The sequence below is a fragment of the Helianthus annuus genome, chromosome 3 (assembly GCF_002127325.2).
Source record: "Helianthus annuus cultivar XRQ/B chromosome 3, HanXRQr2.0-SUNRISE, whole genome shotgun sequence".
Classification (NCBI taxonomy): domain Eukaryota; kingdom Viridiplantae; phylum Streptophyta; class Magnoliopsida; order Asterales; family Asteraceae; genus Helianthus; species Helianthus annuus.
This window is the reverse complement of record NC_035435.2, coordinates 170,491,415-170,505,122: the sequence shown is the minus strand read 5'-3', so window position 1 is coordinate 170,505,122 and position 13,708 is coordinate 170,491,415.

Here is a 13,708-nt window from a genome sequence, read left to right as displayed (position 1 = left end):
AAAACAATGTAAGATAAACAGTGTGTATTAAAGCAGGTATAATATATAAAACAAAACAGAAGTCAAGGCATCGACAATTTTGGTTATATTTGTATGTTGTAATAATCTATGTGTTTATTTGTGCTAATTTTGTTACCAATAATTAGATACTAATAATTCCTATCAATACAAATTAGCAGATGGAAAACGCTAGTAATGAACCAGTTAATGAAGAGAATCAATCTGAGCAAAATCAGGAAAACCAATACATGACTAGACAAGATATTGAAAATATCATCACTCAAAGGATAACCAATGCTATTCCAGAAATCATGGCTGCTGCTAGGAACCCTGTTGAACCGCAACAAATCATTCCTAGTAAACGTACTCAGGAAGATAATTTTAGCCATAGTGTAAATGGAGGCAGCAATCATGATAATCATGATGACAATCCGCAACAGGCCCCACTCCCTAAGAAAAGGAAAGCTGCAACACCTGGTTGCACTTACAAAGAATTTCTTGCCTGTAAACCAGCAGAATTTGCAGGTAATGAAGGGGCAACTGCAACACTGCGTTGGTTAGAGAAAACCGAAGCAGTAATTGCAATAAGCAAATGTGCTGAAGAAGATCAAGTGATGTATGCGTCAAACCTGTTCAAAGAAGGGGCGCTAGAATGGTGGAACATAGTGCTACAAGCACAAGGAAGAAGAGTGGCCTATGCGATGAATTGGGAAGAATTTAAGAGTCTTGTAGAAAGAAAATTTTGTCCCGAATACGAAAAGGAACAAATGGCAAATAAGTTCCTGAGTCATCGTATGATAGGCGTAGACTGTCGAGGATATACTTCGACATTCTTCGAATATGCGAGAGTGGTACCTAACATGGCTTCGCCAGAACCGGTACTCATTTCCCGATATATTTGGGGATTAATCGGAGAAATCCGTAACATCGTTAAAGCTGCAAGACCACGCATTATTGACGATGCTGTAGAGTTAGCCAACACCTTAACCGATGAACTGGTGCGCACAAGAGAAGAAGATCAAAAGAAGGAATTGGCTCAGAAGATTACCCAGGGATTTCGTACGGGTGATAATAACCGCTTTAAAAGAAGAGGAACAGGGCAATCCTCAACCCCGCCATTCTGCAGAAATTGCAAGAGAAAGCATTTTGGAAGATGCAATATAACCTGCAATTTTTGCAAATCAGTAGGACATAGTGAAGATAATTGTAAAAAGAAAGCCATAGTCTGCTATAACTGTGGAGAAACCGGACATTACAAAACAGAATGCCCTAAATTGGTTAAAGCCGCAGATAATAAAGGCAAGCAAGCTGAAGGGGCAACTAAGAAGAATGCTCGCGCATTCCAGCTGACCACTCAAGAAGCCGAACTCATTCCAGACGTGATGGCTGGTACGTTCTTAGTACATAACGTCTATGAAAAAGTATTATTTGACTCTGGTGCAAACCAAAGTTTTATTAATACTGCATTCTGCCAAGCTTTTAACTTACCTCTAACTACCCTTAGGCAGATTTTTACAGTCGAAACGGCAGATGGAAATTCTGTCAACATAGATAAGGTATTGCAAGAAGGAAAGATAGAACTGTTAGGCCACAAGTTTAATTTAGCCGGATTCGATGTAGTATTAGGAATGGATTGGTTAGTCGCCAACCATGCTCGAATCCTGTGTGATAAGAATTCCGTAGAAATCCATACCCCCACAGGAGAAGTAATCTTAATTACAGGAGATAGACCTCGAAAGCCACTGAATTTCATTTCAGTAATGAAATTGGCTAGTTATTCAATGAAACAAGAAATGGTGTATATGATTTCTGTAATCATTAACACTAAAAGTAAGGAAATTCATGACATCCCTATAGTTTCAGAATACCCAGATGTCTTTCCAGAAGAATTACCTGGGTTACCACCGGATAGGGAAGTAGAATTTAGAATTCATCTAATTCCAGGTACTACACCAATAGCTAAGGCACCTTATCGATTAGCACCTACTGAAATGCTAGAATTGAAAAAGCAGTTAGATGAATTACTAAGCAAAGGATTTATACAACCTAGTTCATCCCCTTGGGGTGCACCAGTGTTGTTTGTGAAAAAGAAAGATGGGTCGATGAGAATGTGTATCGATTATAGGGAATTAAACAAGGTTACAATTAAGAATCGATACCCACTACCTAGGATTGATGATCTTTTTGATCAATTACAAGGAGCTAGGTATTTCTCTAAGATAGACTTAAGATCCGGATACCACCAGTTGACAGTACAAGAGGAGGACATACCTAAAACTGCTTTCAGAACTAGGTATGGTCATTATGAGTTTACAGTCATGCCCTTCGGATTAACAAATGCTCCAGCCGTATTTATGGACATGATGAATAGGATCTGTAAACCATACTTGGATAAATTTGTAATCGTGTTCATTGACGACATACTAATTTATTCCAAAAGTTAGGAAGAACATTGTAAGCACCTGCATGCACTCTTAACCTTGTTAAGAAAGGAAAAGCTTTATGCCAAATTCTCGAAGTGTGAATTCTGGCTGCAGGAAGTACAATTTTTAGGTCATATGGTGAATCACGAAGGAATTCACGTAGATCCTGCTAAAGTAGAAGCAATCACCAATTGGAAGGTTCCACGAACGGCTATTGAAGTTAGAAGTTTTCTAGGATTAGCTGGATACTATAGATGATTTATTAAAGATTTCTCTAGGATAGCTGTACCTTTGACCAAGCTAACCTGTAAGGCAGTTAAGTTCGAATGGGGACCTAGACAAGCGGAAGCTTTTAAGATTCTAAAGCACAAATTGACGAATGCACCAATCTTAGCTTTACCCGAAGGAACAGAAGATTTTGAAGAATACTGTGATGCTTCAAAATTAGGATACGGGTGTGTATTAATGCAATGCAAGAAGGTAATTGCGTATGCCTCTAGGCAATTGAAAAAGCACGAAGAAAATTATACAACTCATGACCTAGAGTTAGGAGCCATAATTTTTGCCCTTAAAATTTGGAGACATTATCTGTACGAAAGTAAGTTTACTATCTATACATATCATAAAAGTTTAAGGTATATATTTGGGCAAAAAGAGTTAAATATGAGGCAAAGAAGGTGGATGGAAATCCTAAGCGATTACGAATGTGATATTCAATATCACGAAGGAAAGGCAAACGTAGTCGCAGATGCCTTAAGTCGTAAGTATCATGAAAAGTAAAAGCGAGTCCGTGCTCTTAGGTTAAATCTACAATTAGACTTAATGGAACAATTGAAGAACATTCAGGAAACGGCAATCAAGGAGGATGCCGAAGGAATGAAAGGTTACCTAAAGGAACTAGAACAAGGAAAGGATGGAATATGGAGATTCCACAAGAAACGAATTTGGGTACCTAAGCAAGGAGAATTAAGAAATAAAATTTTAGAAGAAGCCCATAAATCTAGATATACTGTACATCCAGGAAACAATGAGATGTACCAAGATTTAAGAAATAATTTCTGGTGGATAGGAATGAAAAAGGACATAGCTGAATATGTAACCAAGTGTCTTACCTGTTCGCAAGTTAAGGCAGAACACCAGAAACCTTCAGGACTACTACAACAGTTAGAGATGCCTGTATGGAAATGGGAACTCATAACAATGGACTTTGTTACTAAGTTACCCAAGACCAGAAAAGGTAATGACGCTATTTGGGTAATTGTGGATCGATTAACCAAATCAGCTCATTTTCCACCAATGAAGGAAACCTTTAGCATGGAAAGGTTAGCCAAGTTGTATGTAGATGAAGTAGTATCCTTACATGGAGTCCCACTCTCCATCGTATCGGATAGAGATAGTCGTTTCACTTCCCGTTTCTGGACAAGTTTCCAGGAGGCAATGGGAACTCGACTCAATTTAAGTACCGCATATCATCCTCAAACGGACGGGCAAAGTGAAAGAACGATACAAACAATGGAAGACATGCTCCGAGCATGTGTAATTGACTTTGGTGGTAATTGGGATAGCCATTTGCCATTAATTGAATTCTCCTATAACAACAGTTATCATTCGAGCATCGAAGCTGCTCCATTCGAAGCACTGTATGGACGCAAGTGCCGAACTCCCGTATGTTGGGCAGAAATAGGAGAAAGTCAATTATCAGGTCCAGAGATTGTACAAGAAACCACTGACAAAATAACACAAATTAAGGAAAGACTGAAAACTGCTAGAGATCGTCAGAAGAGCTATGCTGACCGTCGCCGCAAGCCACTAGAATTTCAGGTAGGAGACAAAGTACTTTTAAAAGTTTCTCCTTGGAAAGGAGTAGTACGATTTGGTAAGAAAGGAAAACTGAGTCCGAGATATGTTGGACCATTCCCAGTGATCCAACGAATAGGACCAGTAGCTTATCGTTTACAACTACCAGAAGAATTAGCTGGAGTACATGATGTGTTTCATGTATCCAATCTCAAGAAATGTCTATCAGACGAATCCCTGGTAGTACCTCTTCAAGATATAGAGGTAAATGAAAAGCTGAAATTCGTAGAGAAACCCCTACAAATAGAAGACCGAAGATCAAGTTTCTCAAACATAAACGACTAGTGCTAGTGAAAGTCAAATGGGAATCCAGGAGAGGACCAGAGTACACTTGGGAACTGGAATCAGAAATGAAGCGAAAGTACCCTCATCTATTCCAGTAAATCTCGAGGACGAGATTTTTCTCAAGGTGGGGAGGATGTAACAACTGTCACTAAAATCAATAATTAGGACGATAATTGGTCAATAAGAAAACCTTAATTGAGACACCCAAGTAATTCGGCATTAGCCCTAAAATTTTCAGAACAATCGGAAACAGGATCAGGGCCCCTAAAACTCAAGGGGGGCAAACCCTAGTTTAATAATTATCTAAAATAAACGTTGCAAAGTTCTGATTGGCTGAATTGTTGAATCACCAAAGCTAGTCCCGAGCCTAGGCAGCCTATGAATTAGACTGCTTAGCTTACGGACCGCAAGGGAAAGGGCTTACGGTCCGTAAGCATGTCCCAAAAATTACTATAAATAGCAGACATTGGGATATGAACAGAGAAGTTGAAACGACGCACAAATCTTCTGTGTACGTCGAGTTAAGGCTGTAATACTACAATAAACACACACACGATCACGAGGTGCTGCCACAATCAGGGTAATAACTCGATCGCTATTACGATTCAACGTCCGATCGATTATAACTATCCAACGATTGTCTGAGTGCTGCTCAAATTGAGCTGATACTTGTTATTCATTGTGATTTCGACTTGAATGTTTGAGTGTTGTTCGGATTCGGACTATGCTCTGTCATTCGTTGTGAATCCATTGAATTATTGAGTATTGCACTTATTAATTGTTGTGAGGGTTTAATCTCGTGAATTGACGTAACTACTGAATTAGTTACTAACCTGTTTGTGTGTGTGCATTTTATTTAAATTAGGTTAATCGCAGGCAAATCAGTAAGGCTTAAACTCTGCTCGTAAAATCTGCAATGTGAGTCATTCTCTTTTTATCAACTGTTTTACAAAACTCCAAATTATTTTCAAAGTTGTAATTACAGGGATTAAGTCTTTGTAATCACCAAGTTACAGCCGGTATGTGGGGTTTTGTATGCATTACTTGATAATCTTCAACATTGGGGCAGCCAATGGGTGATATGACCATAATCATAGACACCACTGGACAGGTGGGCCAGTGGGTCGAGTGATAAAGTACCGTGGGTAGTTGGTTTGATATCAGAAACATTGTAATCGCTCTTAATACTGTGAATTATAACTAATGTGTCGTTTTAGTAAAATGAATGATTCACTCAGTAATTCGCCGCTGACAAAACCTTTTTCAAACATGTTTCAGGTGATATGTTGTGAGCAAAGAAAGAGAAGTGCCGTGAAGCACTCCCAGCTTAGAAAAGTGGCTCATTGTAAATAAATAAAGGAAACATGTTTTGAAAATAAAGATTTCCCGGAGAAATCACATTATTGTAAATTAGGGGATTTTATCCCTCAGTTATAAAACGGGCAGTTTGAATTATTAAAAGATCCTGTTTTAAAAAGACTTCCGCTGTCGCCTAAAATCTAAATACCGCAGGATTTCTGTCCCGCGGCTCCTGAAACGGGTCAAACCGGGTCGGGGGCCGTGACAGAAATAAGGTGGTATCAGAGCCACTGTTTTAAGCTTACTGATTAAAGCTCACTGTTCTAATTGATTTAAGCCTATTGAAAAACAATTAGGAAAATTTTATTTGTCATTCTGTGAATATATGCTTATTAACTGATTAATGGTTGAAATGGCTATTCAGATTGAGCCTTTAAAACAAAGATTCCTTCTTCCGTATCAGCAGAGTACCCCGAGAGGGCAGGCTGAAAAGAGGAGGTGCCTTCGCTTCTAGGCGAACCATACAATTGACGATACGCGTCAGATGGTCCTTGGTCGCTCATACTGTAAACTAACAGATAGTCAGATAACACATAACAAGAAAATACAATTATGCACGTATTCCCGTTATTTATTTCCTAACACTTTGAATTTTGATGTCAGCAGAACACTTCTGTGGTTGAATCAGTGGCATAGCTCTGATACCACCTTCTGTCGCAACCCCTGATCCCAAATCCCCGGGAATGGGCGGCCGCGAGCCAGTTTCTGTGGTATCATGTCACGACCCCCGACCCACCCTGGACGGGATCGGGAGCCGCGAGCAGTCCAGTGGTACCCGTGGTATCTGATTTATGCGGCAGCGGAAGTCTTTTATTACAGGATCTTTTCACCGTAAAATGCTTGTTTAATATATTATACAAAGTTTTAGGGATAAATTCCCATAATTTACAATCAGTTGATTTCACACAGAAATCATTATTTTCCAAAACATGTTTTATTGATTTATTCACAATGAGCCACTTCTCTGAGCTTGTAGTGCTTTACTGCACTTTTCCTGGATCACACAGATCACCTGAAACATGTTTGAAAAAGGTTTTGTCAGCGGGGAAATACTGAGTGAATCATTCTGTTTTCTAAAACGACCCGTTAGTTATAAATTACAGTATTAAGGGGAATTACAATGTTTCTGATATCAAACCAACTACCCACAGTATTTGTCACTCGACCAACCATTGGCTAGCCCATTTGTCCAATGGTGTCTGTGACTGTGGTCAGATCACCCCTTGGCCACCCGTTTGTCCAAGTGTGACGGGAAATAAGTAATGTATACAAAACCCCACATACCGGCTGTAATATGGTGATTACATAGACTTAATCCCTGTAATTATAACCTTTGAAAATAACTTGGAGTTTTGTAAACTTACTCACAAACTGTGAGAAAACAGTTTAAAAAGAAGAATGACTCACATTGCAGATTAACGAGCAATAGATAAGCCTACTGATTAGCCTCGATTAACCTAAATTAACACAATGCACACACAGGCAGGTTAGTAACTAATACAGCAGTTACGTCAATTCACGAGATTAAACCCTCACAACGATTAATCAGTGCGATACTCGATAATTCAATCGGATTCACAACGAATAACAAAGCATAGTTCGAATTCGAACAGCACTCTAATATTCAAGTCGAAATCACGATGAATAATCAAAGTACAAGCTCAATTGAGCAGCACCCGGATTATTGTTGGATAGTTATAATCGATCGGACGTTGAATCGTAATAGCGATCGAGTTATTACCCTGATTGTGGCAGCACCTCGTGAGCGTGTGTGTTTAATTGTGATATAACGGTCTTAACTCGACGTACAAACAGAAATTTTATGTCGTTTTAGTGTCAGATTTCAAGTCCCAAGGCCTAGTATTTATAGGTGAAATTGGCATCTCCCGCGTGTCGCGGAAGATGACAATGATTCTGTCGCGACTCGCCTGGGCAACCAACATAGGCTAGGGTAGACTTGTCACTAGTATAGGCTTGCTGAGTTGCTATTTGAACGTAACTAAATTTTGACAGCAGTTTTCGAAGATAATTATCAATTTAGGGTTTAACCCCCTTGAGTTTTAGGGGCCCTAATCCTGATTTTGATTATTCTGAAAATATTAGGGTTAGTGCAAAATTACTTGGGTGTCTCAATTAGGGTTTTCTTATTGACTAATTATTGTCCTAACTATTGATTTTAGTGGCAGTTGTTACATATCACGTTATTATCTAATTTGGCAGCGGAAATTTTCATCAGGACCGTAGTTAGGATATATTTTATCAGAGTAAACCACCACACTTTATAACATTAAACACATGGGTAAAACCCAAGTTTTCAGTATCACACTTTCATAGGAATAAATCCTATTTTTATTTAAGAAAAACATCTATTTCTTTTAGGTAACTTTATTGCCACTTTTCCAAGCCTTCAGTGCTGTCCAGCTGGCTTCTATTAGGCTTTCACATTTTGTTACCTGAAACGCGTTTTTAAAAAACATTTTGTCAGTGGGAAATATTGGTGAGTGAATCCCAGTTTAATCAAGATGAAATACCAATCATTTTACAGTATTGAGGGCGCATCCGCAATTACATTTGTTTCCAAGATATAACAATTAACATCAGTGTTACTGTCATACTCAACTTGTGGAATGTTACCACGCCAGTAACAAATTTTGTATACAAAACCCCAACATACCCACTATAATTGTATTCTTACAAATACTCAATAACTGCTTTGTACATATTTAATTAAGTGAGGTTTTGTAAAAACATTTAACAAAAAAAGGATTACTCACATTGCTATCTTAGGGTTTTCAGTAATGATTTCCTGGGAATAATCTATAAATTACACAAATGCACGTGTGTTAGTATAATAACCCATTTTAACATTAGTAATACCCTCCCCGAGACGGTATTCCAAGGACTACGTCGGGCTGAACCACGACAGCCGTTACGGAACCCTAGATCAATCGGGCAAAGTATCTAATACGTCTCCGGGGGTTATAATACTTACATCGTAGCAGAACCTCGCTATTTAGGGGGGTATTAGACTCGGGTATAATGCCTATTATTCAGAATTTAGAGAAAAGAAACGATTTTGAACGATCGGAAATGAAATCCCGCGGCATCCTTATATAGGGCCTGATTCTGATCCTCTCGCGGCCCGCGTAAATGTACGCAAGGGCTTACGAGGCCCGCGTACTAGCCTGGGTAGGGCATAGGGTGTCCGGGTCATGGGGTAGGTCCAACACGCGCACACACACGTGGCCGCACCAGGGCTCGCCTGATCATCAAGTTGTCGCGGCCCGCGTAGACCTTAAGGGTCCTTTACGCGGCCCGCCTAAACTTAAATTTTCAATTTTTATTTATTTTTAATACTATGTTGTATTTTGGGCTCGATTTTCACATACGGGGTATATTTAACGACATATTGGGACATTTTAAATATTTTTAGGGTGTCGGAAAAATAATCGAGGGTGTCGGTTTTCTTGAGGATTGTTACACTTGCTCCTTCTCACCCTCTGTTGTCGGACACTGGAATGAACCGAAAACATCTCCCTTAACTACTAGAGCGATGGAGGGTTTGCACTGTTGCATGTTGTAACGTGTAAGGACACGATCTATGTAAGCCTTTTGAGACAATCCTAAGATCCCTTTGTGTCTATCTCGGTGAATTTCGATGCCAATGACATAAGAAGCATCTCCGAGATCCTTCATGTCGAAGTTATGCGATAGTAACCGCTTCGACTCATGCAACATGTCTAAACTATTAATTGCCAATAGAATATCATCTACGTAAAGGACATGTATGGTAAAGTTGCTCCCACTCATCTTGAGGTAGGTGCATTGATCCACTTGATTCTTCATAAAACCTTGCTTCTTCATGACTTCATCAAACTTGAGGTACCACTGACGTGATGCTTGTTTTAACCCGTAAATGGATTTCTTCAACTTACAGACTAGATGCTCCTGACCTTCAGGTTTAAAGCCTTCAGGTTGTTTCATGTAAACATCTTCGTCCAAATCTCCGTTAAGGAAAGCGGTTTTAACGTCCATCTGATGTAACTCCAAATCAAAATGAGCTACTAGGGCCATGACGATCCTTAATGAATCTTTACGAGAGACAGGTGAAAACTTCTCTTGATAATCAACTCCCTCTTTTTGAGTGTAGCCCTTTGCAACCAATCTCGCTTTGTAGCGTTCAACGTTCCCATTCGGATCCAGTTTTGTTTTGAACACCCATTTACATCCTACGGGTTTGACTCCGTTGGGTAATTCTACCAAATCCCAAACGTCATTTTTCTTCATGGATTCAAGCTCATCAATCATTGCTTTATTCCATTCAGAAGACTGATCACTGCTAATGGCTTCATTGTAAGAGATAGGGTCATTGAGCTTTCCGGGATCCATTTCAGTCAGGTAGTTAACATAATCATCCCAATTAGTAGGCCTTCTTTGCCTAGATGACCTCCTGAGTGGATTATCGGGTTCAGCGTTGTCTTGGTTATGAACGTTTGATGTGCCTTCGTCATGAGGTATAATAGGTTCTGATTGTTGAGGTGAATTTGGAGTTGGTGCAGTAGCTTCAGGTACAATAGTTGCATTGGGTACAAGAGGAGTAATCGGAGTAATGGCAAGCGACGAATCTCCCCCCCCCCCACCCCTCGTCTTGTACTTCTTGCAATTCTTCGTAAGGGTTGGTACTGCTCCCACTGACCTTGAAATCCTCCAGGAACGCGGCACGCTTGGTTTCAACAATACGGGTGACATGGGAGGGACAATAGAAACGATAACCCTTAGAATTATCAGGATACCCGATAAAGAAACAGGTAACTGTTTTAGGGTCAAGTTTCCTTAGGAAAGGATTGTAAAGTTTTGCTTCAGCAATGCAACCCCATACTTTCATATATTTAAGACTCGGTTTCCTTCATGTCCAAAGTTCATAAGGAGTTTTAGGGACAGACTTAGAAGGAACTCTATTGAGTATATGAACAGCTGCTCTTAACGCTTCAGTCCAGAGCAATAATGGTAAATTAGTGTTGGCTAACATACTGCGCACCATGTTCATAAGGGTACGGTTTCTTCTTTCAACGACACCGTTCTGCTGAGGTGTACCAGGCATGGTGTATTGGTTCACAATCCCCTAGCCCTTACAAAACTCATAAAATGGACCAGGAGCTTGACCCACATCAGTATGTCTTCCATAATATTCACCGCCTCTATCTGATCTCACATCTTTAATCTGACGATCTAATTGCTTTTCAACTTCAGCCTTATAATCTTTAAAATTTGTTAGAGATTCAGATTTCTCCTTAATAAGATACAAGTACATGTAACGAGAATAATCGTCAATGAATGTGATAAATGAAGTATGTCCTGTTATGCCAGCGATTTGGTATGGACCACTAATGTCAGTGTGAATGAGTTCTAATAAATTAGAGCTCCTAGTGGCACCTTTCTTATTCGCTAATGTAACACCCCGTGTTTTCGAATGTCAAAGTCAAAGTCAACTTTGACTTCTTTGACTCTAATTAGCCTATTTTATGTTTTATTTGTATTTTGTGGAGTAATTGTTGTTAATCAAGAATTGAACTAATCGAATGTTTAATCGACGCGAACCGATTTACGACTGTGAATGGTAGGAAGTAACAATGCGATAAAGTTAACTAATCAGTAATCAAACCGATCGAACCATCATCGAACTCGAATCTAGAATTACGCGAACTTTGGTTGTTGTTATACGTGTGTGTGTGTGTGCCTTATGTGTTACCTGTGCATGTTTACTTTACGTTATGTGTGGAAATCAATCGAATCGAACTCGAAACTCAATCGAACTCAATCGAAATCAAGTTGTGATAATTGGCAGAGAAGAGACTACGCCAGATGTAGATGATTATATGTTAGATATAGTGATTGGGATTAAAAGTAATTTGAATAGGAAATTCTATCGTGTTCGTATCATCTTCATTCGAAATCGAAATATCGAAAATCGTCGCACCGAACACTCGAACCAGGCTGTTGATCGATCAGGCTGTCAGCCGATCGAACAGCCCAGCCGATCGGACAGACTGTCCGATCGAGCTGGCTGTCCGATCGGGATGCCTGGCCGATCGGCCAGCCCTTTCCTCTTTGGGAAGCCTATAAATAGGGCTGTCATTGTCATTCTTTCCACTTTTGGAAACTCTCTGACCGACCAGCTCGTGCTCCCCTTCTTTTCTCAGATTTCTTCCGATTCCGGTAAGTTTTCATCCTAAATCTTGTACTTTCTTGATCATTACACACTTCTACACCTTTCTATCTTTCAAATCTTGATTTCTAACCGTGAAATCATCAAGATCTAGGCATTCTAGGATGATGTCATCATGGTGTTCTTCAAGAACATCATGTTTTGGCCTCATTCCACCATGAATTGCTTAGATCTGACCGATTTCCACATAAACCAACTAAGATCTATCACAGATCTAAACATTTACACGGTATAAAGGATTGAAAGAAGGAATTCCAACTTTCTTTCAACTCTTTTACACTCAATGCCTTCAAACCGGTAGAAACGGAGCTTAAGCCGACTCACTAATCGTTCTAGTGGATGAGTGGTTCAAGATTCGGATTCTATCTACGAGGTTCACCGACTTCGGGTTAAACATCAAACTACCGTTCCGAACAGTTCACCGGTCGGACTTGGGTGATTCCTGTCCGAGCAGGGGAAACAAGTAAGAACGAAAGTTCCATGGTTCAGCTCGTTGTCAAACTACCTCGATATAACGTCAAATAATCAGAACAGCCAAGTGTTAGACGAACATGCCGACCAGGTCAGGATGCTGACCGAACGGTTAGGCTGTCCGAACGGACAGCCCAACCGATCGGATATGTCAGCCGATCGACCAGGCCAGCCGATCGGCTAGCATTTGGCCCCACAATTTGACAATTTCATGAGGAATGGTATTGAACGAAGTAATGCCCGACCGAACGACTGATTGGTAAACATTACTCTTTGGATCATGAGATACTATGCTTCAACACTTAATCGATTTTCAACTCGTTCGACGTATTGGAGTGCCATCCGATCGAACATGCTGTCCGATCAGGTGACACCCTGCTGAGAACTTACTACTGAAGTGTCCAACCGATCGGTTAAGCCGACCGATCGAACGACCCGTTCGATCAATCGACCTGAAAGGTAAGAACACTTCAATGTTCTCAAATACTACAACGAAAACCTCAAAAGGACAAACCATCATACACAAACACATCCTTCCCAAAGGAAGAAACAATCCACTCGAACAATCCATCCGATCGGTCCGACCAACCGGCCGGACAGACTGTCCGAACGGACTGGTTCTCCGAACGAACAACCCGTCCGATCGAACCTATAGTCCGATCGACGAGGCTGTTCGACCCACCATCCCTTGTTCCAGTTACGTGTATTCATCGTTATGTTATCGAACTGTTCAGGCTAACCCTACTCTCAAGCGCTCCCTTCAATCCATCAATCAATCACTGTGAGTATACTCGATCCCTTTTTGCTTTTAGCACTTTTGGGTGTTACATACGTTACTTATATCGAACACAAACGATCACACTACTCAACTATTACGTGACTAAGTGAATGCTTGTTGTTATGTTTACACGTGGAATGCTGTCTACCTGCCTTAACGACGTAGTACTATAGTTTGGACGCAGCACCCGTTCACACGGGGGTTGTTAAGGACAATTACTTGCATGGATTACGGTGGTATCGATAGATCCATGTCGATAATTAGCATGCTTCGTTTTCCTCTGTGTACGTGCTGGTTATGCGTAAACTA